This window comes from Mesocricetus auratus, unplaced genomic scaffold (genome assembly GCF_017639785.1).
Source record: "Mesocricetus auratus isolate SY011 unplaced genomic scaffold, BCM_Maur_2.0 Super-Scaffold_100026, whole genome shotgun sequence".
Classification (NCBI taxonomy): Eukaryota; Metazoa; Chordata; class Mammalia; order Rodentia; family Cricetidae; genus Mesocricetus; species Mesocricetus auratus.
In genome coordinates, this window is record NW_024429207.1 from 19,884,501 (window position 1) to 19,910,236 (window position 25,736).

At 39.8% G+C, this 25,736-nt stretch overlaps 1 protein-coding gene across 8 annotated transcripts in view; it reads left to right on the plus strand.

Moving 5' to 3' along the window:
• Positions 1 to 25,736, plus strand: part of Nrg1 (neuregulin 1) — a 981,870-nt gene that overhangs the window by 504,681 nt on the left and 451,453 nt on the right. The window lies entirely within an intron of this gene.

The following is a 25,736-nucleotide window of genomic DNA, read 5'->3' on the forward strand; positions in this document are numbered from 1 at the left end:
TAATGGAGTGTTGATACTACAGATATAATGCCCAAATAAAGTACATATCACTTCAGTATGCAAGCATGATCTTGTGTTTAGAAATAAATGTTAAAACATTAGACATGTCATATGAAAGTAGAAACAATTTGGGCTTGAGATAGAAAATCGGGTTTGGTGGTGACTCAATGTTATAAGCTAATTTGTGACACCTTCCCTGTCCTCCAAAATATTTTGGAATCATGTCTCATTAGCTTAGAAAATGACCTTATTGAAGGATTTGGAGTCTGGATGAAATAAAGTAAGCAAAAATGAGGTTGGGGAAGGCTCAGGCGATGGTATGGCCAATGATGTGCTTACCTTGCAAGCATAAGGACAGAAGCTGAATTCCACAACTCACATTCCACAAGAAGACTGTAAGACTCTAGACAGGACTGGAGCTGATTCCTGGTGAATGACTTCAGAGGGAGCCTGCTGTTACCTCCTGGATCTTAGATTTCTGGGCTCTAGGACAAGACAGTGTTCCACTCTGTTATGACAGACCAAGGAACCTAACTCATTTGATCCCTTTGCCAACTCAATTCTTTCTGTGTCTGTTGCATCTGCAAGTTCTTTGTCTCCTAGTCTTTTTCTTTATATCTAATCTAGAAAGTCAAATATTATATCGAGTAACCGTAGGTCTTGGTAAAAGCCAGTACTTGTGGGTCTTGATGTTGACCTAGTTTTAGCTGCTGAAGAGCAGCTTTCGATGTCTCCACCTCTTTTTCTGTGCAAGACAGTCTTAATCATCGGAGAACTGACTTAGCCACGTCCCAGGTGTTACTGGCATTGCTAGAAGCAGTGGTGAAGGTAAAGTACCTTTTCCTTGAATGATGTTACATAACTTATATGGAGATGACCTCTCCTAATAACTTCCATGGAACGGGTTTCATCAGAACACTTGGAAAAAATTTATGTGAAAAAGGTATGCTATTAATGTAACTATGGAACCTTCACACTCTACAATGAAATCTTACAACTTACGATCCCCATGTCCGGGTTTTGCAGTGCCCCCTTAAGTAGGGAAATGGTCTTAGAAGAAAGTTCAACACATAATCAGCAAAGCAGGTAAAATGCATGAATAAATGACTCCATTAAAATGGTAAGTTGTAGCACACCCGATTACCTAACCCAGTTCTTGTCTCTTCCCATGTCAAATCTGCTTGTGTTCCACTCAATGCCACCATATCCAGGTACTCTCAAGGGAGGAAATGAGGGTAAACCCAAGCCTGAAACACTGTGAGGGTGAACACAACTTATGCCCCCCTGTATCATTGCATCCAAACCACTACTCCTGCGTAATGTTCTCCATCACTTCATTTAGTATTTGGAGAAAATGTAGATGGTGGCTATGCTCTGTTCAAAAACTTGAAATGTGCAGCCGGTGGAAAATAGCATCCAACAGAATGAAGCTCTTTCAAGGAGCCACGCCTCCTGGGAACTGTCTCTTAAGTACGCTTTTCCATACAAAAAAGTGTTCAGCGCCTGGCTGTTGCAAGCATCCAGATTGTTCTTTGGAAGAAAATTACACACATAGCATAGTTTTCTGAAAATGTATGAACGATGTTTCAGCATTCCGATGACATTGCTTGTCAGGAAGTAGATACAGTTCCTCCTTAGGAAGTGGCTAGAAGGCAAGGATACTAGTTAAGTGAGAGCACTTTACTGTCAGCATTACTATTATAAACAACATTCTCAATGACACATCAGTTGCAGAGTTTACATCTCTGGGGATTAGTCTGACACACACAGAAAAAAGGGGATAGGCATCAAAAGCTGTGGTGCAGTAAAATAGGTCAACGGTGAAGCTCTGGAGTACTGGCTCTCTGCCAAGGCCTATGTCTACCTGAAGTAATTCTAATATATTGACTTGTTTGGTTTACCAATTCACATTAGAAGACAGCAGCACAAAGCAGGGCCAGAAAATCTATTAGAAGGAAATTAAAGACTATAAAAGCATGGCAATATCAGGCCATTAAGTGTGGGTATAAATAGCCTCCAAAGCCACAATAGTCTCTGAGTGCTTAATTGACAAGTTTCATTCATCAATGCTTATAAATATGACCTTGAAGTCCCAAGACAGACAGTAAAGACTGTGTTTTAAAACTTAGAAAAATATATAATGTATTTTCTTTGGACTTGAAATTGCATTTACCCCATGAATTAGAAGGTTGTGTGTATATTTCAGTAGTTAGATACCTTTCTTTCCCAGCATACATGGCACCTGGGTTTATCCAACACCACACATGGGAAATCTGAAATGGGTTGGAGGGTTCTAGAGTAACTCAATAGTGTGGAATGCCCCATTCCCAAGAAAAGCCAAATGTGTGTGGAGTGTCTTTACAAAGAATGCACAATTAAAACTATGACTGTTGTTCTTTAAGCCCCAGAGGGAAAGAGGCTGTGTGTGTGTGTGTGTGTGTGTGTTCATGTTTTAAAAGCAGTTGGTTTATGCACATACTTGAAGCTTTTGAAACACAGTTTGGGTTATATATCTTTCACTGGCCATGTTCTGGGTGGATATGAAGACTGAGTTAAGATTGTTGGCTCAAGGAGCTCTGAGTGTCCAGGTGGGAAGAAGATGGAGACAACCATACAAGTATATGAGTGGCAGCTGATGAGAGAGTAATAAGAAGGGAGAACATGGCCTGGGATCCTCCTCTGATAACAGCAAAGGCTTTCTGATAGCTGAGTATTTTGTTCTGTGTGCTTAGAACTTTAGAATCAGTGTGAGTGATGGTGAATGAAAGGGGCCAAATAAAGTTGAATGTTAAAGCCTGACTACCCAGTTCACATAATGAATTCAGCCTCTGTATTCATCCGTAGCAAAAGCACAAAGGTTTCCAGGAGACAGACATCAGAACAGAGAGGAGGCAGTTTTTATTAAAGTGTTAGTTTCGAAATGATGGATGCCAACAAGGAAATAGTTTAAAATTTTGAGGTGTTTTCAGGATTCGTCCCTCTACAGAAAGACAGTTTCTAGTGGCATTCGAATAAAACCAAAAGATGTCAAGCAATGTGTTCCAATAAATAGATTGGGAGTCTGTGAACCAATAGCATTTGCTGGGCTTCCTCTTATTTTCCCTTTCATCATTTTTGCCTATACCTGTGTCCTTGAACATTTTCAGATTAGGTTATTAAATTCCTTGCTTGTAAAGCTCATTTTCTACTGGTACATTCTTATTTCTAGGACATCAGGGGTGAGGGGGTGGGGGAGTAGGGAGGTGGGGAGTGTGGGGAGGGGTGGATCTTGGCATTCTACAAGTTCTCATGTCCATTGTAATGTGCTCTAGACCTTTCCTGTATGTCCCCATCCCAAGGGGCTGCCTGGGCCTTGCTCCTACTGCATCAACTGTGTTAAAGCCTGACTCAGTGACTGAACCATTGTGCAGCCTACACACCTGAGGGCCTAGCTTGGAGATAATAGGCCTCTAGGTTTGCCTGATACTACAGCCTTAGGCAGGGCTTATCACCTCCAAGAATGGTTTCTTTGCTTAAAATATGAGCACTTCAATCAGATTGTCTGTAAAGTTCCTCTCAGTTTTGACCTTTCAGAAGTGTCTGCTTCTACATGATTTGCCAAAAGAAATTCAGCCGTAAACATCTGGGACGCATATATCATTGGCTTATTGTCTAATGTTGAACTAGTCATTTCAGCTAAACAAACCAAAAAAAAATTAGAGGACTGGCCCAGAATCAAGACATAAAAGACTTCTTCTCTAATATTTGTTTCTTCATAAATGAAATCTTTCTTTTTCCCTCCATCCCCTCCCTTCTCCTCAGTTTTTGAACTTGCAGAGCCCTCTGACATTTTGAGCAGAAGGTTGCAAATGTTTGCCACAATGTCTGGCCATATCCCAGGAAATGCGTCTTGCTTGGCCACATCCTGGGCACATTTCCCCCTGTGCTTCAACATCAATAAGCACACATACGGCATTCAGGATTCTCAAGAGGGTGAATGAATAATCTTGGGCCAAATACTGTGAGAGGATTTGGGCAACATTTTGGCAGGTTAAACAACGCTTATATTTATGTTTTTTGGCAAGATCGTTGCTGATTATCCCATACTTGGTGAAGGCATTGTTTCTAATCAAGATAACTAAGCTATCCTTAGGGTTATACCTGACACAGAAATTGCTTGAAAATGTCATGTTTTCATAATGGATCTTTCTCCATAATCTACAAATGAAGAAAAAGTTGAAAGGGTGAAGGAAAAAAACATTTACTATATCTGTTTCTTCTGGGGATTTTACAAGTATTACATCACTTGGGGTTTATACACATTTTCTGAGGTCAGTTTTATAACCAATAACTAGCGAAATGAGTTAAAAATTAATTCATGAAAGCAGTCTCTTACAATTAAGCCTTTGTTTTTCCTCTTAAACTGCATTTCTTCCCTAAGAAAGAGAAATTTGAAAGGAATAAATGATCACTTTTGACAATGCCTCTGAACATTATGTATATATAATCTAGTTGTCCTTTCTGAGACAGAATCTCACTACGTACCTTAGAATGGTCTTTAACTCACAATTACTCTGCCTCAACCTCCCAATTTTGAGTATTATAGATTTGAACCAATATTCCTCATGACATATGAAATCTTAGTTCTTATAAAAATGTAATCCCCCTTCCATCCTTCAGTACCACATCATAACATATATTTAGGTTTTGCTTGTAGTACTATGACAGTTTTATCCACTGCTAATCCAGGCTGTGAACTACACTAGTGCTTTTATCCTGAGCAACCCTTCTCGTATTCTGAAATCAATAATTACTTTAGATTTGTTAATTTTTTTCTGGTTTTTCTCTATAAGCCTATTGGAAATTCCCTCTTATTCAAGGTCTTTGTCAATAAAGTTAACCATTTCATTTAGCACTCCATAACTATGCCATTGCTCTTTGTCTCCATGGAGACCCTTCATTCTCTGCTTTTGTTGGCACATGTAGTTCCCAGGCTTACTGCAAACCTGTAGTCTGCTACTTCCCGTGTTATGTTCCACGGCCCCTTCCTTTCTAGATCATCCTCTTCCCACTTCCTCATTTCACTGTCCATGGAGCACACTCTTCAACAGCTTCCAAACAAGCACACAGAGAAGAAATTTATTTTTAGACCTTGCTTGTCTGAAACTGCCTTTCATACTTGGTGGATATTTGCACTAAATATAAACAGGTTGAAAGTTGTCTTCCTTCAGAACTGTGAAGTCTACTGTCTTTGTTGGTTTGGTTTGCTTTGCTTGTTGTTGTTTTATTTATTTCCTCTGATGCTGGAGGTCTGATGACATGCACCCCTAATGCTTTCTGTTTCCTTAAGTTTGGGAGACAGGGATGTTCTTTAACAGCCACTATGAAATTGGTTGAGTATTCTATTTTTCATTTTTTTCTTTTATCTAATCATTTGAGTCTTTTGTTGTTATTTCATGAAGAAAAATGAATCAAAGAATGTAGCCAATACAGCATAGTTAAGCAGACTCTGGACTTAATTACTGAAAGATCACCAGTTCCCAGATTGTGTCACTGTACCTCTAGACCAGCAGTTCTCAACCTGTGGGTCCCATCTCCTTAGACCATTGGGAAACACAGCTATTACAATTCATTACAGTAGCATGGTTACATTTATGAAGTAGCAATGAAAGTAATTTTGTGGTTGGGGTCACCACAACATGAGGGATTGTATTAAAGGGTCACAGCATTAGGAAGGTTGAGAACCCCTGCCCTAGACAGTAAAAGATGCTCCTCTTATGAAAAACAAACATGATAGTTTTTTAAAACTGTTTTCTTTCCCAAGTAACATGGAATCTGGGACCAAACGTTTCATAATCACTTTTCTAACCCTCTCCCTGATGCATACATTATATCCATAATAATTGATCTTATCGTTTTAAATTGAGTCTCTCCAATGAGGAGGAACTTACTTTGTCATGAAATAGTCCATTGCATCCTGAGTTCTGTTGTGTCTGACACAGTGTGTTTTTAAGTATCCCATTAATTCCTAAGATCTGGGTCTTACTCATATGAGCGACTTATTATTTGGCACTTATAAATGTTAAAGGGAAAATTCCAAATCTTCCTACAGTAAATAAGCCATAAAAATAGTGATGTCTGAATTTGTCAAGCATGTCAAATTCAACTATGTATATGGGCTTCTTGTGCAGCTGAAACTCAACTCCACATTGTAAATTCAAGGGACCTGAAAAGTCAACATGGATTTCACAGTAGCAAGACTGATCACTTTCTATCTTGCTGAATGTGTTTTCTTTCTCCCTCTCCCTCCCCCCTTGTCTGGGTCTTTCTCTGTGTATCTCTCTGTCTCTTTGTCTGTTTGTCTGTCTGTCTGTCTGTCTCTCTCTCTCTCTCTCTCTCTCTCTCTGTGTGTGTGTGTGTGTGTGTGTGTGTGTGTGTGTGTGTGTGTGTGTTTGAGGCACATTCCCATATATCCCAGGCTGGCCTCAAAGATGCTATGTAGCCAAGGGTTACTCTAAACTTCACATTCCGCAGCTTCTGCTTCCTGAGTGATGGGCTCATGGGCATTCATTAAAACTCTCCAATTTTCAAAGCTGGGTATCAAGCCTAGGGCTCTTAGCCTGACTTTGCATTCATGGAAAACCCTTAGGTTGGGACGCAGGTTTACTGCATTTAAATCAATTACTAATTTCTCATGATTATGCGGTAAATGAATGAAAGTCTATCAGACATACAGAAGAGCGTTCCAGAAGGTTGAGTGACAAGTTCAAAGGCAGAAAAGGGCTTGGTAATTTTGGACAACAGCAGTAGGTTGATCTCTGTGACCAGTTGAATGGGGGTGGGAATAAAATCAAAACAGGTGAATGGAGAGGTACAGCTTATGCTCCACTTGTTTGCAAAGGGAACTCTTTCTTGGTACATGATATCCAACCAATGGGAGATTTTTGTGTAGATGAGAGGCATGACAACTTCTGTTCTAACAAAGTTGTCTTCATTGATGCACCATATAGAATGTTTTACATGAACATGTCACTTTGCTTAGTTCATGGGTCATGCACTAATAATGAAAAGTAGAAATCATAAATGGTCTTGTAGAGAGGGACTAATTTTGTTTATTGTCACTGAGAATGTTCATGCCAGTAATTTCAATCAAGTACCTAAGAGGTTCTTGGTCCTGATAAATAAATACCTATGATTGTTGAATAGATTGTTGAATAGATTGTGTAAATCTTTTGTAAATTAAGGCTGATCATTTCTTTATGATGAATCATGAGAAGTCATATTTATAAAAATACATATTAAATTACCTGAGATGCTAGAGACATTTTAAATATTAACTGTAACTTCCATGAATCATAAGAATAAATTTAGAACATGAATTATAATTAGTGGGAAATTTTTTAATTGGCTTGCTAACTTTTTGTGAATTCTGTATTTCATTGGTTGTATTTTATTGTAATGATCTCTGTCTGTTGCAAAGACAAGTTTCCTTGATAAAGGGTGAGAATTGTACTTATCTGGATTTTGAGAAATAAAATAAAAGATATGCAAATTAAATACTATCAAAAATATAGGGACTAATGGTGTTTTTAAATAATGGAACCAGTTTTATTAATAGGTGATTTAAATGCTGCTTAATAATGTTTTTTATTGGTACACTGTTTTCAGTCACTTATCTACTTCCTACACTGTCTTGGAAATCCAAACAGTATCTGTACTATCCTATTGAACAGGTTTCAATCTGTAATGCTTTCTTGGAAGCCTTTCAATGAGAAATCATAGAAGGAATACATCTTTAAATCATACACACACACACACACACACAGTATGTATGTGTATATGTAGGTATATTCCTATGTATGTTTGTTTTATTATATGTACTACACATATGTGTATGTTGTTTTATTATGTATAATATACATTATATAATTATGGATGTTATATATAATATATTCATATATTATATGTAATTTATATAATATATAATACATATATGTATGTGTGTTGAGACAAAGTCTCATGATGGAATACAGACTGGCCTTGAACTTGAAATCTTCCTGCCTGTGCCTCCCAAGTGCTGAGATTAGAGGTATACATTACCATGCCCCATTTAAATCATATGTATTTTAATTGATGTTTATTTTAACTGATACATACAAACATTAAAATTGTGCATATTTATATTCATGAAATATTTCTCTTTAAACACTTGTCATTTCTTTATTGTGGAAACATTCATTTTTTTCTTCTGCTCTGTTGTCATCCCATTACAAGATAACACATCAGCACTTACTTCTCCTGGGTCACTGTAACTTATGGCCATTGGCCTATAATTTCCCTACCTCTGTGAGTCTCCCATATTCCCCAGCTTCTGTTAACCACCATGTTCCTTGAAACATTGGAATGAGCAAAAGTTTTTTGAATAACACCTCAAAAGCATGAGCAATAGATAGAAGCAATTACATCAAACTGTTAAGTTACTATACAATCAAGTACACAGTTATTAAAGTGAATGGACAGACAACAGAATGGGAGAAAATATTTGTCTCTACTCATCTGAAAAAAGGATCATGCGTGGGATGTGTAAGGGACTACAAAAACCCAATAACAAAAAAATCAATGTTATTAAATATTCACTACAACCTGCTGGATAAAGGAGGGAAAACCAGCTGAAGAAAAGTAAAGATCATTGAGAATCAAATACCTCCATGAATTGTTCAGATTTTTAGAAACTGGTACTTTAATGTTGTAGAGCCTGAACGTGTCTGAAGTGAACTGGTTAGCTTTCTTCTCTCTCCTTAAGTCTAGGGTACTTCTTTTGTTCTCTGTTGCCACTCAGAACTAGTGCCATCCAGACAGTGTCCTCCACAACAATGATCATACCCCAGTTACTGTGATAGGAGAGCCTACTTTGCTGAAATAAGTATCCCCATTATCCTTCTCCTCAGGTAGACAGTGCATGATAATGACTTCAGTGGTCTCCCCAGTGTGGTAAATATTACCATATTCTCATTTCCTACCTAATATGGAGATACCAGAGGAAGGAAAATTACCATTCACTTTATGAAAAAAACATTTCATAACACAGTTTGAGGAAAGAAAGCCATTGCAACTTGATTGCATCTGGGATAGGATAATCCAGGTAACTTTCAAACATTGCTGTCCAACAAAAATATAGCATTAACACAGTAATAATCAAAAAAAAAGAAAAGAAAGACACACTCATACTTGCAATTTGGGGAGGATGTGTGACAGTCACAGTTTAATGCTTCTTCTTTGACCTCAGGGGAATTTTGGTTTCTTTGGTTACGAGAAAACAGGTTTTCCTTCTGCCCCATCAAGCCTCTGCCTGGTCAGAAGCTACTGGGGTGTTCGTGCCAGTTCATTTGGGAACAATTTGTTTCCTTCTTAATTTTCAACTAATCTTTATGAATGAAATGTGATTAAATCTAGCAAAACTATGGAAACATCCTAATAGCATATGGGGAGCCTTCCTGTAGTGCCAGCTTGCTATTTCCGTCTAATAACAGATTAGAAAAATCCAATTAGATGGTTAGGAAAAAAAAAGGAAGCCAGTGTTAAAAATATCTGACTGTTTGACTCAACACAGCAGGGAATGGTTTATAGGCCAATCATTCATGGTGAATAGGATCGTAGTGGTGAGAAACTTGCTCCTCTAGCCCATTAGAATAATAATTTTTCACTCCTCGTACTGCTTCTAACATGTCCTACTTAATTATACCACGTTAAATAGCAGGCATTCCCACTCCCTTTATAGGAAGAGAGATCCCATTTATTCGCCCACACAATACTACCCTGGGTATTAAGGGACTAGAGTTGACCTAATGGGAAGACAAACAGATGGGTCAGGAAATGAGACATGAAGTTTTGCACAATGCTAAATGCATGAGCAAAGAAACAAGACCCTTAATGTTGATGTGTCTTTATCCTCATCCAATAATTCTTAAATGACCCTATTTGGTTTGATTTCTTAACTATATTAGAAATAGATGAATTGACTAAGAAATTATTTCTCACCTATGAGATGTCAGGTGAAAGATTGTTCAGAATAATAATCAAGAGTGTGAGGAAATAGGTATTCAAATATTCCTTGTGGGGTACAAAGTGGTTCAATTCATTTGAAGTGCTTTATTATGTGAATATGCAGTCATTCTCCAAGAACATCTAGACTTAGTAGTATAGTTACAGAAGCAACGAGAGATCATATACATAGACACTCATGGAAGTAGAATTTATCACAGAGAAAATAAAGAATTCAAGAATGCATGAAAAGGGATGGCATGAAAATGAGAAGTACTCTCCATAAAGAATTAACTGAAAATGCTTTACAATCTGAGCTTTGAGAAACTAAAATATTTAAATACTTGGGAGACTCTGAATGCCCCTCAAAATAAATAATGACCCATATAAATTAGTCCAAATTTTCTTATAGTATATCATGCAGAAGGCACAGAATAAACATGGCAGTTTTGCAATGGCTCTCCAAGTTTTTGTCTTATCTCTGCTGATGCTGTGGCAAGCATAATTGCTAGATATAACTCAGCCTCTCTCCTCTTAGTTCGACATCTGAAATATGAGGGAACTAGTGCTACCTATGTGTTCAGGATGAACTAAAGAGCTCCTTTACTTAGAATATTCTACCAATCAGTACCTAGCAGAAAATGTATTTTCTCTAACCAATCACTATTATTGATGTTGTTAGAAAGCTTAAATATTAATGTTTACTTTAATAAATATTTTAAAGTAATTTATTATATTATATATTGTAATATTTAATAGTTATATTATTAAAATAATCTATCATCTCAGTATAATTAAAATTATCACCTTGTAATAAAATTAATTTATTAATTTACTTTACCTTAACAAGTATAAATTCCCATACCATAAATTCTACCTGTTTCTGACATATGGTTTTATTTTACTGCACACATAGATACATCTGAGCATCATCCGAATTTCTCATAGCAGACATGCACAGCACATAGAAGAGCCCAGAATAACCACAGAAGGGATAGTGTTACTGAAAGAGTGTTATTCTGAGAAATAAGATATATCTGCTTTTATTAAATGAGCAAAAGCTCATCCACTGGTCGATGATGCTCATGGACTTCTTTCTTTGGAGTTGTTAGATCAGGAGAGGAACACAGCTACTCATGTGATGACTGAGAAAGGGCTGCAGTCAACCTCATTGTGTGGTCTGTGAAAGTAAACTGCTGTGACCTTTCTCAGTGTGGATTCATTCTGCTCTTCAGGATTGAAGACACAATGCTTTTAGTTTCTTATATTTAGTTTGTATACGTGAATTTTGTCATATGGCTTCTACACAATGGTTAGGAAGATTATAAGGACAGAAGGTCAAGAAAATTGCAACAAAGTCAAAATGTGGTCTAAGAATGCTGTCAACTAGTTTTATTTAAATTTTGGGTCGCAGACTCTCTTTGCATTCTGTGTTAGTTACAGTCTTTTTTTCATTATTTATTTTTATTTATTTATTTAAATTAGAAACAAGCCTGATTCATATGTTAATCCCAGCTCCTTCTCCCTCCCCCTCCTCCCCTGTCCCCCACCAGTCCCCCATCCCATCCCCCCCTCTGCTCCCCAGGGAGGGTGAGGTACTCTATGGGGGATCCCCAAAGTCTGACATATCATCCAGGGAAGGGCTCAGGCCCTCCTCCATGTGTCCAGGCTGAGAGCATATCCGTCCATGTGGAATGGGCTCCCAAAGTCCATTTGTATGCCAGGGTTAAATAGTGATCCACTACCAGAGGCCCCATAGATTGCTGAGGCCTCCTCACTGACATCCACATTCTGGGAGTCTGGATCAGACCCATGCTGGCCTCTCAGCCATCAGTCTGGGGTCCATAAGCTCCCCCTTGTTCAGGTCAGCTGCTTCTGTGGGCTTCACCAGCCCAGTCTTGACTCCCTTGCCCATCCCTCCTCCCTCTCTGCAACTGGGTTCCAGGAGTTCAGTACAGTGTTTAGTTGTAGGTGTCTGCCTCTGTTTCCATCAACCACTGGATGAAGGCTCTAAGATGGCATACAAGATAGTTCTCAATCTCATTATAGGAGAAGGGCATTTAAGGTAGCCTTTCCACTATTGCTTAGATTGTCAGTTGGTGTTATCCTTGTAGATCTCTGGAAATCTCACTAGTGCCAGATCTCTCCTCAAACCTGTAATGGCTCCCTCTATTAAGGTATCTCTCATTCTGCTCTCCTCTAGTCTTCCCCCGACTCAAACTTCCTACTCCCCCATTTCCTCTTCTCCCCTCCTCTTCTCCCCCTATCTTTCTCCCAGGTCCCTCTCCCCTCCCTCCATGCTCTCAATCTGCTCAGGAAATCTTGTCCCCATCCCCTTCTCCAGGTACCATCTATGTCTCTCTTAGGGTCCTCCCTGTTTCCCAGCCACTCTGACGGTATAGTTACACAGTCTTACTGCTCTCCTGAAATACTTGATAGAGTAAATTTAGATAATGAAGGGCATATTTAGACTTACTGTTTGGCACATCATAGTGGGGACGATGTTATGGTTAGATGGTCTCTAGCTGTGACAGCAAGAGGCAACCTGCTACACTATGTCCTCCCTCCACAAGGAAGCAGAGAGAGCTGTATATCGGTGCTTAGCTGGTGATAAAATACCATGATCAAGGCAAATTTAGAAGCGTTTATTTTGGGCTCATGGTTCCAGAGGTAAAAGAGTCCATCACGGGAGAGGAAGTATGACAGCATGTGGTGGGCATGGCAGGCTGAGCAGGATCCTGAGAGCTTGCTTCCTGCAGCACAGAGCAGAGAGAACAAACTGGAAGAATTTAATCTTAGCACCTGTCCGTGGGGTGTACTTTATCTAGCAAGACTGGACCACCTAAACCTCTCCAACAGTGCCACTAACCAGGGACCAAAGACTATGAGAGACATTTTTCATTCAAGCCACCAAAGCTGACTTCTTCTTCTGTTTCTCCTCTTCCTTCTTCATTTTTATTCCGTCTAGGATCCGGGCCCCTAGGTTAATGGTTCTCACATTCATGGTGCTTCCTTGTTCTTCTGTTGAACCTTTGTAGGAACTTGGAGGTGTGTCTCCTAGGTAATTCGAAGTATGGTCAAGTTGTCAGTAAAGATTAAGTACCACATATCTCAAGTCTCCAAGGAGATTATTTTTTCATTCAATGTGGGTTATAGATGTCAAACTTTTCATATCAGAGATTAAACTGAGAAATATTCAACTACTGATTCCATTAATCTCAGAGAAATGACATCACCACATAGCATACAAACTCTTGAAAGTTCTACTGTGAATTTGTTAAAGAATGATAATGGAAAAGATACAGACCTTTCGGAGTTGTTATAAACATATTGCTGCCCTCACAGGACACGAGATGATGTCTAGATCTTAAGGAGCCCCTGGATGACAGTATGGTAGCTGCTGAGATTAGCAGGCCTGTTGTCTTTAGAACCACACTATAGGAGACTTTAACTTAAAAAAGGACAAGTGTTATTATTAAAATCTAAAATGGCCAAATCTATGAACCACCCCACTGTGGAGCAGCAGGTGGTCCTGTGACCTGATAAGAACAAGAGAATTTGACAAAAGGTCCCTTTTGTCCAACGAGGCCTCCCTCCCAGCATCTCTTCTATTGGAATCAGCTTTGTGTCTCTGTCTGCAGCAGGCACCCAGACTCCCTATTCCTATGAATCTCTCATTCCTCCTTGTCCTGGGAACATGTGAACAGAACTGAGTGACAGACAGACTCTGAGGATTAGTTTTTACTAAGTCCACTCTTTGGGTCTGGAGATATAGAGCAGTGCTAGAGGGTGTGCCAGGCATGCACACTCCCAATGCTGGGTTTCACTCCCAATGCTGCAGTAAATGGATAAATGCATAGTTGTGGGGTTTCACCACAGTCTTAATACATTCTTTACATAAAACGTTAGAACAATGCTTAAGTATAAGCAGAAAAGAAAACATTTTCTCTGCAAGTCTATCCGAAGTCACACTTCTCAGAGATCACTGCTTTGCTTTGGGGTATTTCTCTGTACAGCCTTTTGTCATTGTCTCATGCTAGCATAGATAAATTAGAGGGTTCCGAGAAGGGCTCTGTTTTGTTTTGTTTTACTTTTTCATACAAGAATATATCTCACTGATAGCTCCAAGTGTCTAATACCTGTTTCAGTCTTCTGAAGGCAAGTAGTCTTGCCATCCTTTAGATAACATGGTTTACTTAATTATGTCTGCTCTGAAAGATATTTATGCTACTTATACATTTCCAGCTCATAAAAAACTTTGACATATGAAGACTAGGCCCTTTTCAAATATCTTTATGATGTGTGAGAAATCCACCCACACATGGAATTGCTGGCCTAAAGACATCTTCAATTCAAAGCTGACAAGTATTGCTTTAGACTATGTTTCAGTTCATGTCATTGTCAACAATGTCCATGTTCCCACACTCTGACATCATATATGATCACCCTTTGGAATTGACCAACACAATATAAAATACGGTGCCTTCTTTTACTTTGCATTTTCTGTTTGTCTGTGTGTTTGAAAATTGTAACACAACAAACAAATGACCCAAAGACTGATATTGGGGTTCAAACTTCAAGCTGAATATCAGAAAAGCAAAGCAGCTGGCCACTAGCTTCTTATCTCTACCTCAAGCTGAATGGGCTGATCCTGTCTCCACAAGCTCTCACCAGGTCTCAGACTGTAACCTCTCCTCTGTGTGGCTGGAGAATTAGTGTCTCATACTGAATACTGAAGACGTACTTCTATTTTTTACACTCCTTTAGTGCTGGGATTAAAGGTTTGAGCTATTAATTCTCTTTTAGACTGATTGACTCTTGTGTAGGTCTTGGTGGCCTTGGACTCACAGAGATCCATCTACCTCTTAATCCCAAACCCTAGAGTTAAAGGTGTGAACCACAATTTCCTAGCTTCTGACTGCTGGGATTAAAGTTATATATCACCACTGCCTGATATCTATAGCTTGAGGCTGTCTTTGCTTTTCTGAATCCTTGGTCAAACGTTAGTAAATCATAAATAATATATCACTACAGAAAATCTTTCCTATTTTTGTTAGTCATCTGTATTTTTCAATATGAGGGGAAAGCACAAGGCATTAAGTCCACTGCCTTGAGCATGCTAAACATGCTCTACCTGTGAGGTGCATTCACAGTCCTTATATTTCTTCAAGTTTCTTCTTCACTCCATATCCTTTCTTATTTTTGACTAGATTGTTTGCCTTTTGCTAACAGAATTCTATTCATAAGTATTAACATTAAATACTTCAAATACTTCCTTTACTGTGTTACTGATTTTCAGCCCAGCATCCATGTTTTTACTTTTAACAGCAGGTTTTGTTGTGCATAGTAATAGCTGCAAGCCTCTCTCTTTTAGGATCTGACTTCTTGTTATTTTCCCTTTGGTTTTTCAAGACAGGGTCTCTCTGTGTAGCTTTGTAAGTCGGACTGGTCTTGAACTCCCAGAGATCTGCTTGCCTCTGCCTCCCAAGTGCTGGGATTAAAGGCATGCGCCAGGACCACCCGGTTAGGTTCTGACTTCTTGATTTTGCTTAGGAACCATTCCCCCTCATTGTCTCCAAGTGCTCAGATAATTCCATATCTGAACACTTTTGCATATTTAATTTCATCAACCCTATCTTTCATTCCATGTATTTATGGGCCTTTTGAACAATGTACGTGTTTAAAGTATCTTTTCCCCAGTGGAGAGCTATCTACTGTAACAGCATTTTATCTTATCTGCCTTCATTCGATGCAGGTTTGCTCTTCATTTTCACAGTTGAAACTGTGTTTCTTGAGCCAGGTTTCCTAGATTTCTGTCCCAGACAGACTCCCTTAAAAATTATGCCAAGTTTGATTTTTTTTCCTGTTTTTGATTGTCCCTCTGATTTCACGGGCATGAAACGGAAAAGATGATGATACTTAGTATCTTATTCCATAGGAAGAATAATTGAAATAATACATACAAAAAGTTAAAATAGTAGAAGATGTTTCAGAAGGACTCAATAAAGCTGGCTATTATTAAACTTTTACAGTTCTATAACTTGAATTTGTTTGTAGAGTGTTACCAAAAGCAATGTCAAATAAAACTTAAAATATGGCTTTAGGGACTTTAATTAAGCCTTTAATTAATTCTAAAGTTAAATAGCCACATGTGATTGGTAGCTACAGAATTGGACAGCATCAGTAAGGTATGGTCCATAGATTTTAACTGGTTATGAATTATTGTCTGAAATGAATTTCACCTAAATCCTCACTGTGGACTCTACCAGAGCATAAATTTAAATTTTATGAAGTGCTTGGTATTCCTGGAGTCACCCAAAGGAACACGTGTATTTTTAGAATGTGGGCTTTTAAAAAAAATAATATTATTATTATTATTTTAGAATAGCTTTAAAGATATTATCAGCCAGGCGGTGGTGGCGCACGCATTTAATCCCAGCACTCAGGAGGCAGAGGCAGGCAGATCTTTGTGAGTTCGAGGCCGGGCTGGACCAACAGCCTCCAAAACAATACAGAGAAGCCCTGTCTCGTAAAACCAAAAGAGAGAGAGAGAGAGAGAGAGAGAGAGAGAGAGAGAGAGAGAGAGAGAGAGAGAGAGAGAGAGAGAGAGAGAGAGAGAGAGAGAGAGAGAAAGAGAGAGAGAGAGAGAGAGAGAGAGAGAGAGAAAGAGAGAGGGGGGTATTATCATTTTAGAATATAAAGATTTCAAGTCACTTTAACTAAGCCATGAAACCACTATATTCTACACTCTGGAGTAGTTTGAAGGTTGAAGTTATTATCTGGTCTTGCAAGTTTAGGATTGGTCATAAAACTGTCTGAGTTTGGTGGCAACATGAAGGGCCAAATTTGTGTCAACTGTAACTGAGTTTTCTGTAGTGACTGTCTATTCAGGTTTTCTCGCTAGCCTTAAGGCAACTCTCACCTCACATGTCTCCTAGTCAAAATGTCATTGGGTAGCATTATCTGCATTGAATTATACCCTTGATTGTTCAGTGTTTCAAACAATGAGTTTGAAAACGGAAGGTGGGTGTTGTCATTATAAGATATGTCACTGGAGACAGGCACACAGAGCTGAAAAGGTAAACCAAGGGAAAAACAATTAGTCATGCTCTGGGCTTGCCTGTGGAAACACTTAAAGCTGAGGGACACAGAGGGCTGTGATACAACATTCCAGCAAAGGCACCACGATTTTCTAGAGAAGGGACATGACAAAGGAAGTGGGCTGTGGCTTTCTAGAGGGCAGCTAATGCCACCTGCATAGGGCCAGGCTGCCCACAGACTTAGCTCGGATTTCTTCTAACAGACAGTGGGGAAGACCACTTTCAATCACTGAAGGCAAGGTGGAACTTTTCCTGTATCTCTACTTATATTTCTTCATCTCAACCCTTAGACCAAATGGGATAAATTAGGGGCCCATGCACTACCTCTGACTTAGGCAGAGATTTATCTTCAAGCATATTTATCTCACAATTTTCAGAGTAAACTTGAAGCCAACAATCAGGATTGCATACATATTACGTAGCATTAAAATCATTCTGTAAAAGAATCTATTTAATTCTTACAAAGTTTTTATGTCCTTCTACCAATTTTTATAAATAACTTAAAATATGAAATCAGTTTACTGAGTTTAATAGTTAAACAATGCTAAATAGACCCCCCCTGAGTGTTTCCTGTCTGTGACCACTAAATAGGAAATGTACTTTAGAAGTTTAATGAGGGAGAGTCTAAGAGCCTATACACAGCATTATGAAGGGTGGGAAGGGGCACCAGACATCTTGACAGTCTTTTGACTTTACCAAACACCCATCTCCCTTTCTCTACCTTTAGAGCTTCATTATAGGATGTTGGGCCCAGGCCTGATGGGGTCTCTGTGAGTTGCTTGTCAGCCAATAAACACAGGTGCATCCTGTTTTCTAGTCCTGGCTTATGGTCCCAGCCTTGCCCCATTGGCATCAACCTCTAATTATGAAAACACGAACTCTTACACCTGGGGTTTCTCCACTGTGTTGTAAGTCTGTATATAAGGCTGCTCCCTCCTTGCAATAAAAATACACAGACACACACACACACACACACACACACACACACACACACACACACACACTCAGCACAAACGGCTGGACGTCTTGCCTTCGTTTAAATCTCCAGGCTTTCTCCCGATATATTAGACTTGCTCATGGAATAGGATATTCTTTTTTTTTTTCCTTTTTCTGAATGTGAAGTTCTTCCCTTAGGATAGAGTAGCCTAATGGAATAAAGTACACCAAATTGGAATATCAAATAAACATCAAATAATTGTAGCCTAATAATAGCTTAGGTTAACTTATACTAAAGTGCATACTTGTTGCCTGTCTGAAAATCTTGTTTAACTGGACTGTTAATAAATCTGGAATCCTAACTTGGAAATCAATTTTTCATATATCGTATAAGGCCACATTTACCAGTTTCTTTTTTTCTCTCTTAAAGAACACTTGTTTTTTATAAAACTCAGCAAAAATATCCATATGGTCATGGTTAAGAAGGCTGCATCGTTAAGTTCTTGTTATGATGCTGGACATTACTCAGCCATTCCAACAGCCAGCATAGACTGAACTGATTGTGACTAACCACAGTGTAGCTGTGCAGAGAAAGGCCTGGAGACCCACACACTACTGCACCTCTGAGCGCAAACCAGGCATCAGACATGCTTCATGCATGTTATACAAGCCTCGTGATGAACCTAGTGGGATTTCAAATGTGAGGAAAGAGTGACTTGGGAGTAAAGTGTCTTGCTAAAAACCACAGTGGTACAGGACAGAGTGTGTGCCTATTGTCAGCATCCTGAAGCAAGAGAGTCACCATGTACATTGTTAATCCACAGATGATACAAAGAATTCAAGAGATTTGCTACTCTGTTTAAATGATACTGCCTAGAATATTGCAGAATAGATTGTGTGGTATATGGACACACAGATGTGTGTAACATAAAGGAATTACCATTATTCTGTTACTATTATTACTCAGGGCTTGACATCGGGGTTCTGTGCCCAGCAGAATCTTAAAGCACACAGTTCAAACTAAGCAACAGTGGAGAGACTTCATTAAATGCCCCTCCTTGATGGTAAGGTTGATAACTATCTTATATGCCATCCTAGAACCTTCATCCAGTGACTGATGAAAGCAGAGACAGATACCCACACGTAAACACTGAACTGAACTCCTGAAACCTAGTGACAGAGATGGAGGAGTGATGAGCAAAGGGATCAAGACCATGATGGTGAGACCCACAAAGACAGCTGACCAGATAAGGCGGAGCTCTTGAATCCCAGACTGATGCCCCAGAGGCCAACAGGGGGGACTGATCCAGACTCCATGAATGTAGTCTCAGTGAGGAGGCCACAGAAATCACTGGGGCCTTGGGTAGTAGATCAGTGTTTACCATGGTTTATGAATTATCTTTGGGAGCCCATTCCAAATAGGGGGGATGCTCTCTCAGCCTGGACACATGGAGAAGGGCCTAGGTCCTTCCCTGGATGAAACGACAGACGTTAGAGATCCCCCAAGGAAGGGTTCACCCTCCCTGGGGAATGATGTGGGGATTGGGTGGGGGGCTGGGGGCCTGGCAGAGGGACAAGGGAGGAGGGGTGGGAGAGGGAGCTGGGATTGACATGTGAAGCATTCATGTTTCTAATTTAAATAAAAACATTACAAAAACAACACAGTTCAAACAAACTCTTACTGTTGGAAGCAGGCTTGTAAAAACGTCACCATCTTAAACTAACTATAGGTTATCATCTGATATTTGATATTATGGCAATTATCATATTATATTATAAAAATGTGGTTTATGCTTCCATAGAAACTGACAGTACTTCATATTGTACATGAAGTATATATTATGCCATGAAATGCTAATGCATTACAATTACATTATTATTTTATTATATATAAGGTAATGGTTCTTTTTCTTTGGGAAATATTAAGTAATATTTCCAGCTTAGAATGCATTTTATTAGTTGAATAAGTATAATTAGGCCATGGTTCTATTTAATTTAAAATAGTTGAAACATTTTTTAAAAGAGCTGCAAAGCATTGAGACTCTGATTCCATTGTCTAAGAAAGGGCTGAAATCCCCCAGGAAATTCTGTTGCAGAGGTAGAGGCACAAATAAAAGCCACTAGATCATTAGTTCCCCTACTACTAACAGAGAGTTCCCCACTCTGTTAGGGAGCCAGCAGTAGGCTGGGAATTTTCCTGAGCCAAGAACTAGTTCTTTTCAACATCCTTTGTCTACTCTGAGAATTGAACTGATACTGCAATTTTCATATTTTATGGATTGTCTTATACTTTTCTAAACAAAGAAAAGTGAAAACTAATTTGAAGTCACTCATGTAAAAGAATACAGGTGGGGAAAGAGAGAATTTATTCATGACCAAGAAAATCCCTGGGCCAAAAATATCCCTGTGTTTATTGACAAAATGCATCAATTTGCTTTTCAAAAATCAACTTCCAAATTTGGAGATGTTACTGAGCATCTTCCATGTGTCAGACAACGCTCTGCACATATGGAAACAAACCATGACACAAAACAGACAGCAGCCCTGATCATGTGAAGTACAAATTCTAGTTCACTCTTGCTGTGTTCCAGGCTCCAGTCGGAGTCCACCATAGAGAAATGAAGGCCATACATGACCCCTCTTGATACTGCTACCCGGAATCCAGCATTAACATCTCAGTTTGTATCTTTTGCATGTGCATATATATCTGTGTGGTGTGCATGTATGTGTGTATGCCTATTCACATGTGTGGACAGGCAGGCATGCATGTGTGTAATCATGAGTGTGGTGGCTAGAGATTAACAGCAGCTGTCTTCCCTGGTCAATTTCCATCTTGTATATTAAGTCAGGATCTCTCATTTGTACCCAGAGCATACCATGTCAGGCTGGTGTGGCTAGCTAGCTTGTTCTGGGGATCCCTTTGTCTTTGTCCCATGTTCTTGAATTACTAGAGGGCCAGTGACTACAATGAACAATCACCCAATATCACTGTACTGAAGACTAACATTTTAACATGTGTTTTTGGGGGGAATATTTGGGATCCAAAGCATACTGTTCACCTGTGATGGAGAAATGGCTCCTGCCTCTGCGCAGCTCATGAGAATTGGCTTTGGGGTGTGGCTTTCCTTGTCTGGACTCAGTAGAAGCAGATGCATCCTCATCTGCAAGTATCTGATGGATTAAGTGATGTCTTCAATCCTTCAAATATTTACCTTTCCTGAGTCACATCTTCATGATACATATCAAGATGCTCACTGTTGAAGAACCAAGAAGGAACCTCACCCTTATAGGAACTGACTAATCACCATCCTTCATTTGCTCCAGAGAATAGAACCAAGACCGCTCAGAGTTCAAAGTCCTTACTCAGAATCAAAATGCAACAACTTTGTTTCAAGACATTTTTTTTGCATACATCTTCTTCTAGACTCTGTGCTGGTGGTATTAGACTATAACTTATTAAGTGATTGGTGGCATGGGTGAATTAATAGGCAGCTTTTGCTTCTTAAGTAATCAAAAGCATGATTTTCAAGCATCCACTAAAATTTGGGTGATCGCATGGAGTCACGGTTCCTGATGAGCATTCTTGTTAAGGCACAAAAAGTCACCCGAGTTCATTCAGCAAAAATCTTGAATCTTATGTCCACTATCACATAGCTCAGAAAGGAATCTGCTGTTTTGTGTATTACCGTTTCTCTGCTTCTGCACACTTGAGTGCATATAGACTCCCTTTAAGACTGGGCTGACACACTATGAAATGCCTGATCTGTTTCATTTGGAAGAATTATGATGCAATTCTCTCTCTCTCTCTCTCTCTCTCTCTCTCTCTCTCTCTCTCTCTCTCTCTCTGTCTCTCTCTCTGTCTCTCTCTCTCTCTCTCCCTCCCTCCCTCCCTCCCTCCCTCCCTCTCTCCCTCCCTCCCTCTCTCTCTCTCCCTCCCCCCTCTCTGTCTCTGTCTCTCTCTGTCTCGCTCTCTGTCTCTCTCTGTCTCTCTCTCTCTCTCAAGTGAGAATGCAGTTTCTGCTGCCTGGTTATTGAAGCTTATTGGAATTACATCTGGTTTGCATTAAGTTCGGTGATCAAATCCTATGGGGTTGTTTTTTTCACGTCCATCTGGGAGTGAATGGGCATCTCTGAAACTCTGTTTCATTCTTTACTAATATTAGTATTCCTGAAATTCTCTTATCCTAAGCACGGTTTTCAGACTGGCTTCACCACCCTTGATCTCCTTTGTTGGGACTGTGCCGTGAGTGAGGCGACCTAAGTTACCAAGAAATAGGAGGGAGGCGAAGTTTAACCTTGGAAAAATGCCGTCAAGGGCAATCCTGGAAGAACAGAGAAGAGGGGATTCCTCTCCGGTTTAAAATGAGAAGGTGGAGGAGGGGCGTGTGTTCTTCCAGGCATTGGCTTATCCACCAACGAGCTGGAAGTGGTTACCACCTGATGTTTTCCCTGCGTTTACTTAAGCTCACAGTGGTACAAGTTGCCTACGGACCCCAGGTAGCTAGCTATCACTATTTTTAAATATGTCCTGTTCTTGCTACAAGGACTAGGTCTATTTGGAGGCTGCAGCCGAGGAGTCTTTAAATGCAAATGAGGGAAACCCCAGGTTAGAACGCGTCTGCTTCCGGAGACAGGTTTTCAATCTCGTTACCTTAGCAACATTTGCCCTTGTATGGGGTGCATCACCTTGACAGCCTGCTTAATGTAACTGGAGAGGAGGGGCCGGCGAATTAGAAAGAAAACTGGGGCACGTGGAAGTTTAACATTGGTTGATAGCTTGGGATTCTCCTCACTCCGCTCCTGCAGTAAAAATAGAAAGCCTTGTTTTCAGAAATAAAAGAACTCCAGAAGAAATAAGCCGCTGGTTGAAAGGCGTGAGGGTGAAAATATCACAACTAGCTGGACCTCAGAGAGCAGAGATTTTCCAAAAATATCCTGCCCACCAGCCGCGCTGCAGATGTGTCGCTGTGGCTCCCAGGGCTAGCCATCTGCTGCAGTGTTTCCCTGGAAACCCCAGCAACGCCCCTCCAGGAGCTCCTCCCGCCCCAGACCTGCGCGGCTCCGGAGTGGCGGTGATGTCACTGCTGCTAGCTAGGAGGGAATCCCGAGATCCGCGTCCCTCGGGTGGAGCCAATCATGGTGGGCTCTGCTGCTGGGAACCTGAGGCTTTTGACCAGAAAGAAATTACCAAGGCACCATGCCATTCATCACAGTCCACAAAGCACGGTTTCGAACAGATTCTAAAATCGTGGGTTTCGTTGTTGTTGGCTTCCTCTGTAAACCGAGCCCGGCCCACAGTAGCAGCGCAGCAGTGGACCCTCCTACGGAGTTTTAACCTCCTCTGTGGATGCATGCGAAAAAGACACGAAATGATTTTTTAAACCTCTTTAATAAATAAAGGTAAAGAACCTTTCTTATCTATACGCTGTGGCTGTGTTGTTGCCTCTGCAGAAAACTGGAATAGAAATTTCAAATGAGTTTGAAGTTTTACATAGATAAAGCTATGAAATGTTCAGAGGGCGTGCGCTCTGTCATTCACAGGCATAGATAGATGCTTGATGCACAGTGAAAGAGAGACCCAGCCTGCTTCCTTTCCTGACTGATAGGCAGAGCTAACTAACTTCGGAAGAGCATGGAGAACAGGGGCAGAAAGCCGCCTTTGGAGAATGTGCTGCCCTGCGCGTGTTTTAGCTCAGATGCTCAGAATTTCAGCATTAATTAAGTAAACCAAAAGGAAGGATAACAAGACTCAGTAACCGCAGGGTGGGGTCCATAAATACAAAGGGGTCTGCTTGGCCATTGCATCTCATTCACCGGTGGTCGGTAATTACAGCTTTTGTGGGCAGGGTGTTTCTAGGCGGTAGGTCACAGTAAAATCAGCGGATTGTTAGGAAATACATTTATCGCATCTTGTTTTCACTAGTAAAAAGGTTTGTTGTGGCTATAGACTGTGTACATTAGGGAGTAGACATTTGCTGGACATGGCCATGTGCTGTGGTCATTTGAAAGCAAACATCAATCTTTGTTGTCATTCCTAGGGAAAGCCATGTTATATTTCTTTAAATGACCTAAAAAGCTAAAAATGATATATACATTTTAATCTGTTCTCTTCCTATAGTTAGTGTTTTATGTATATGTAAAGGTTTATATTCTCACATTTATAATTCTTTCCATTCTCATCCACATCTTTACAACCAAAATACATTTACCCCTTTTCCTTATCCTTATGCATTTCTTTCACAATTAAGCAAGTGTCTATATAGAAACAACACACACACACACACACACACACACACACACACACACACACCTCCCAGGCCAAAAGCAAGAAAATGTGCATATCCGTCTGTATCTTTTCTATAGTATATACACTTAACAGTCTCCACATAAGAATTTCTGGAATTTATCACCAATGCTCACTTAATACTGTGTTTACAAAAAGCAAATTTAAAAATAGAAATTTAACGGAGACAAAATCAGTGTCTCAGTCTCTAGATTCACCTCATTTCTTCCACCTCTCCAAGGTCACACTAGGAAGAGTTGCTGTGAGCAACTGGACTTTATAACACTCTACACCACTGGGTTCATTTTCCTACATGTTCTTGGCTTAATTCACAAATGCATCTTTGAAATAGTTAACTCTTTAAAGATGAAAAGATAGAGAAACCCTGACCCACTATAAACCCTCTTCTCTGTATTGTGCACCCCCGCCCCATTCCAGTGAGTCCACATACTTCACATCTATTCCAGCTGTCAGCCCAGTGTCTGTCTTTTCAGACCTTTAATTGCACCATTAGCTATGGAAGTTTTGGTTTCTTCTCTCCCTCCTCAGCCCTTACACTTGACCTGGAAATTTCCAGAATTCCTGAAAGCAGGTCTCCCATTTGCTATTGATAGATGCTGGGTACTACCACTCGAAGAAGCCTAACTGGTAAAAACTGAGAGGATGGGCAAAAATGACTCAAATCCTACTTATTAAAGATTCCATTTCCATTTGATTGTGATAGTCCTAGAAAATAAGCAACGTTGCTAACTTGAGAACAGCTGCCTATAAAGCATTCAGTCATATAGAAAAGCAATGGCATTCTTGCACAGACGCTATGTTTTTGTAACAGGAAACCATCGTGTTATTTGACCTTCTTTAGTTCAAATATCAAATAGATTAGTGATAGATCTATCACACAGATGAGAAAAGAGGTTTCATTTTGCAGGAGGAATCATATTAAAGTAACCATCAAGAATAACTAAGAAATGCCTGGGAATTATAGAAAGAGTGGTGTAATTTCTGATTACCTTGCCAGATCCTTTTTTAGTGCTTAAATAAATAATTTCTCCTAAATGATAGGCAACTTAGTCTAACTAAAAAATGAACAGTGCTTTGGATTTTTATGACATAAAACAAACCCAGACTTCTTTCAACCCTATTACAAAGATACTTTGCTGTGATTAGATTGGAATCTTGAAACGTAGAAACTTGGATTTCACATCTTGTGCCACATGGTGATCAGTGAGAGAATACAATTTGTGATTTCTGTGACCTTGTGTGAATCATTTCACCTCTCTGAACCTTGGATTCCGCGCGTGCGCGTGCGTGCGTGCGTGTGTGTGTGTGTGTGTGTGTGTGTGTGTGTGTGTTTGAAAATAGATAACAATACTGGAGTTATCACTCCAGATGTTGAT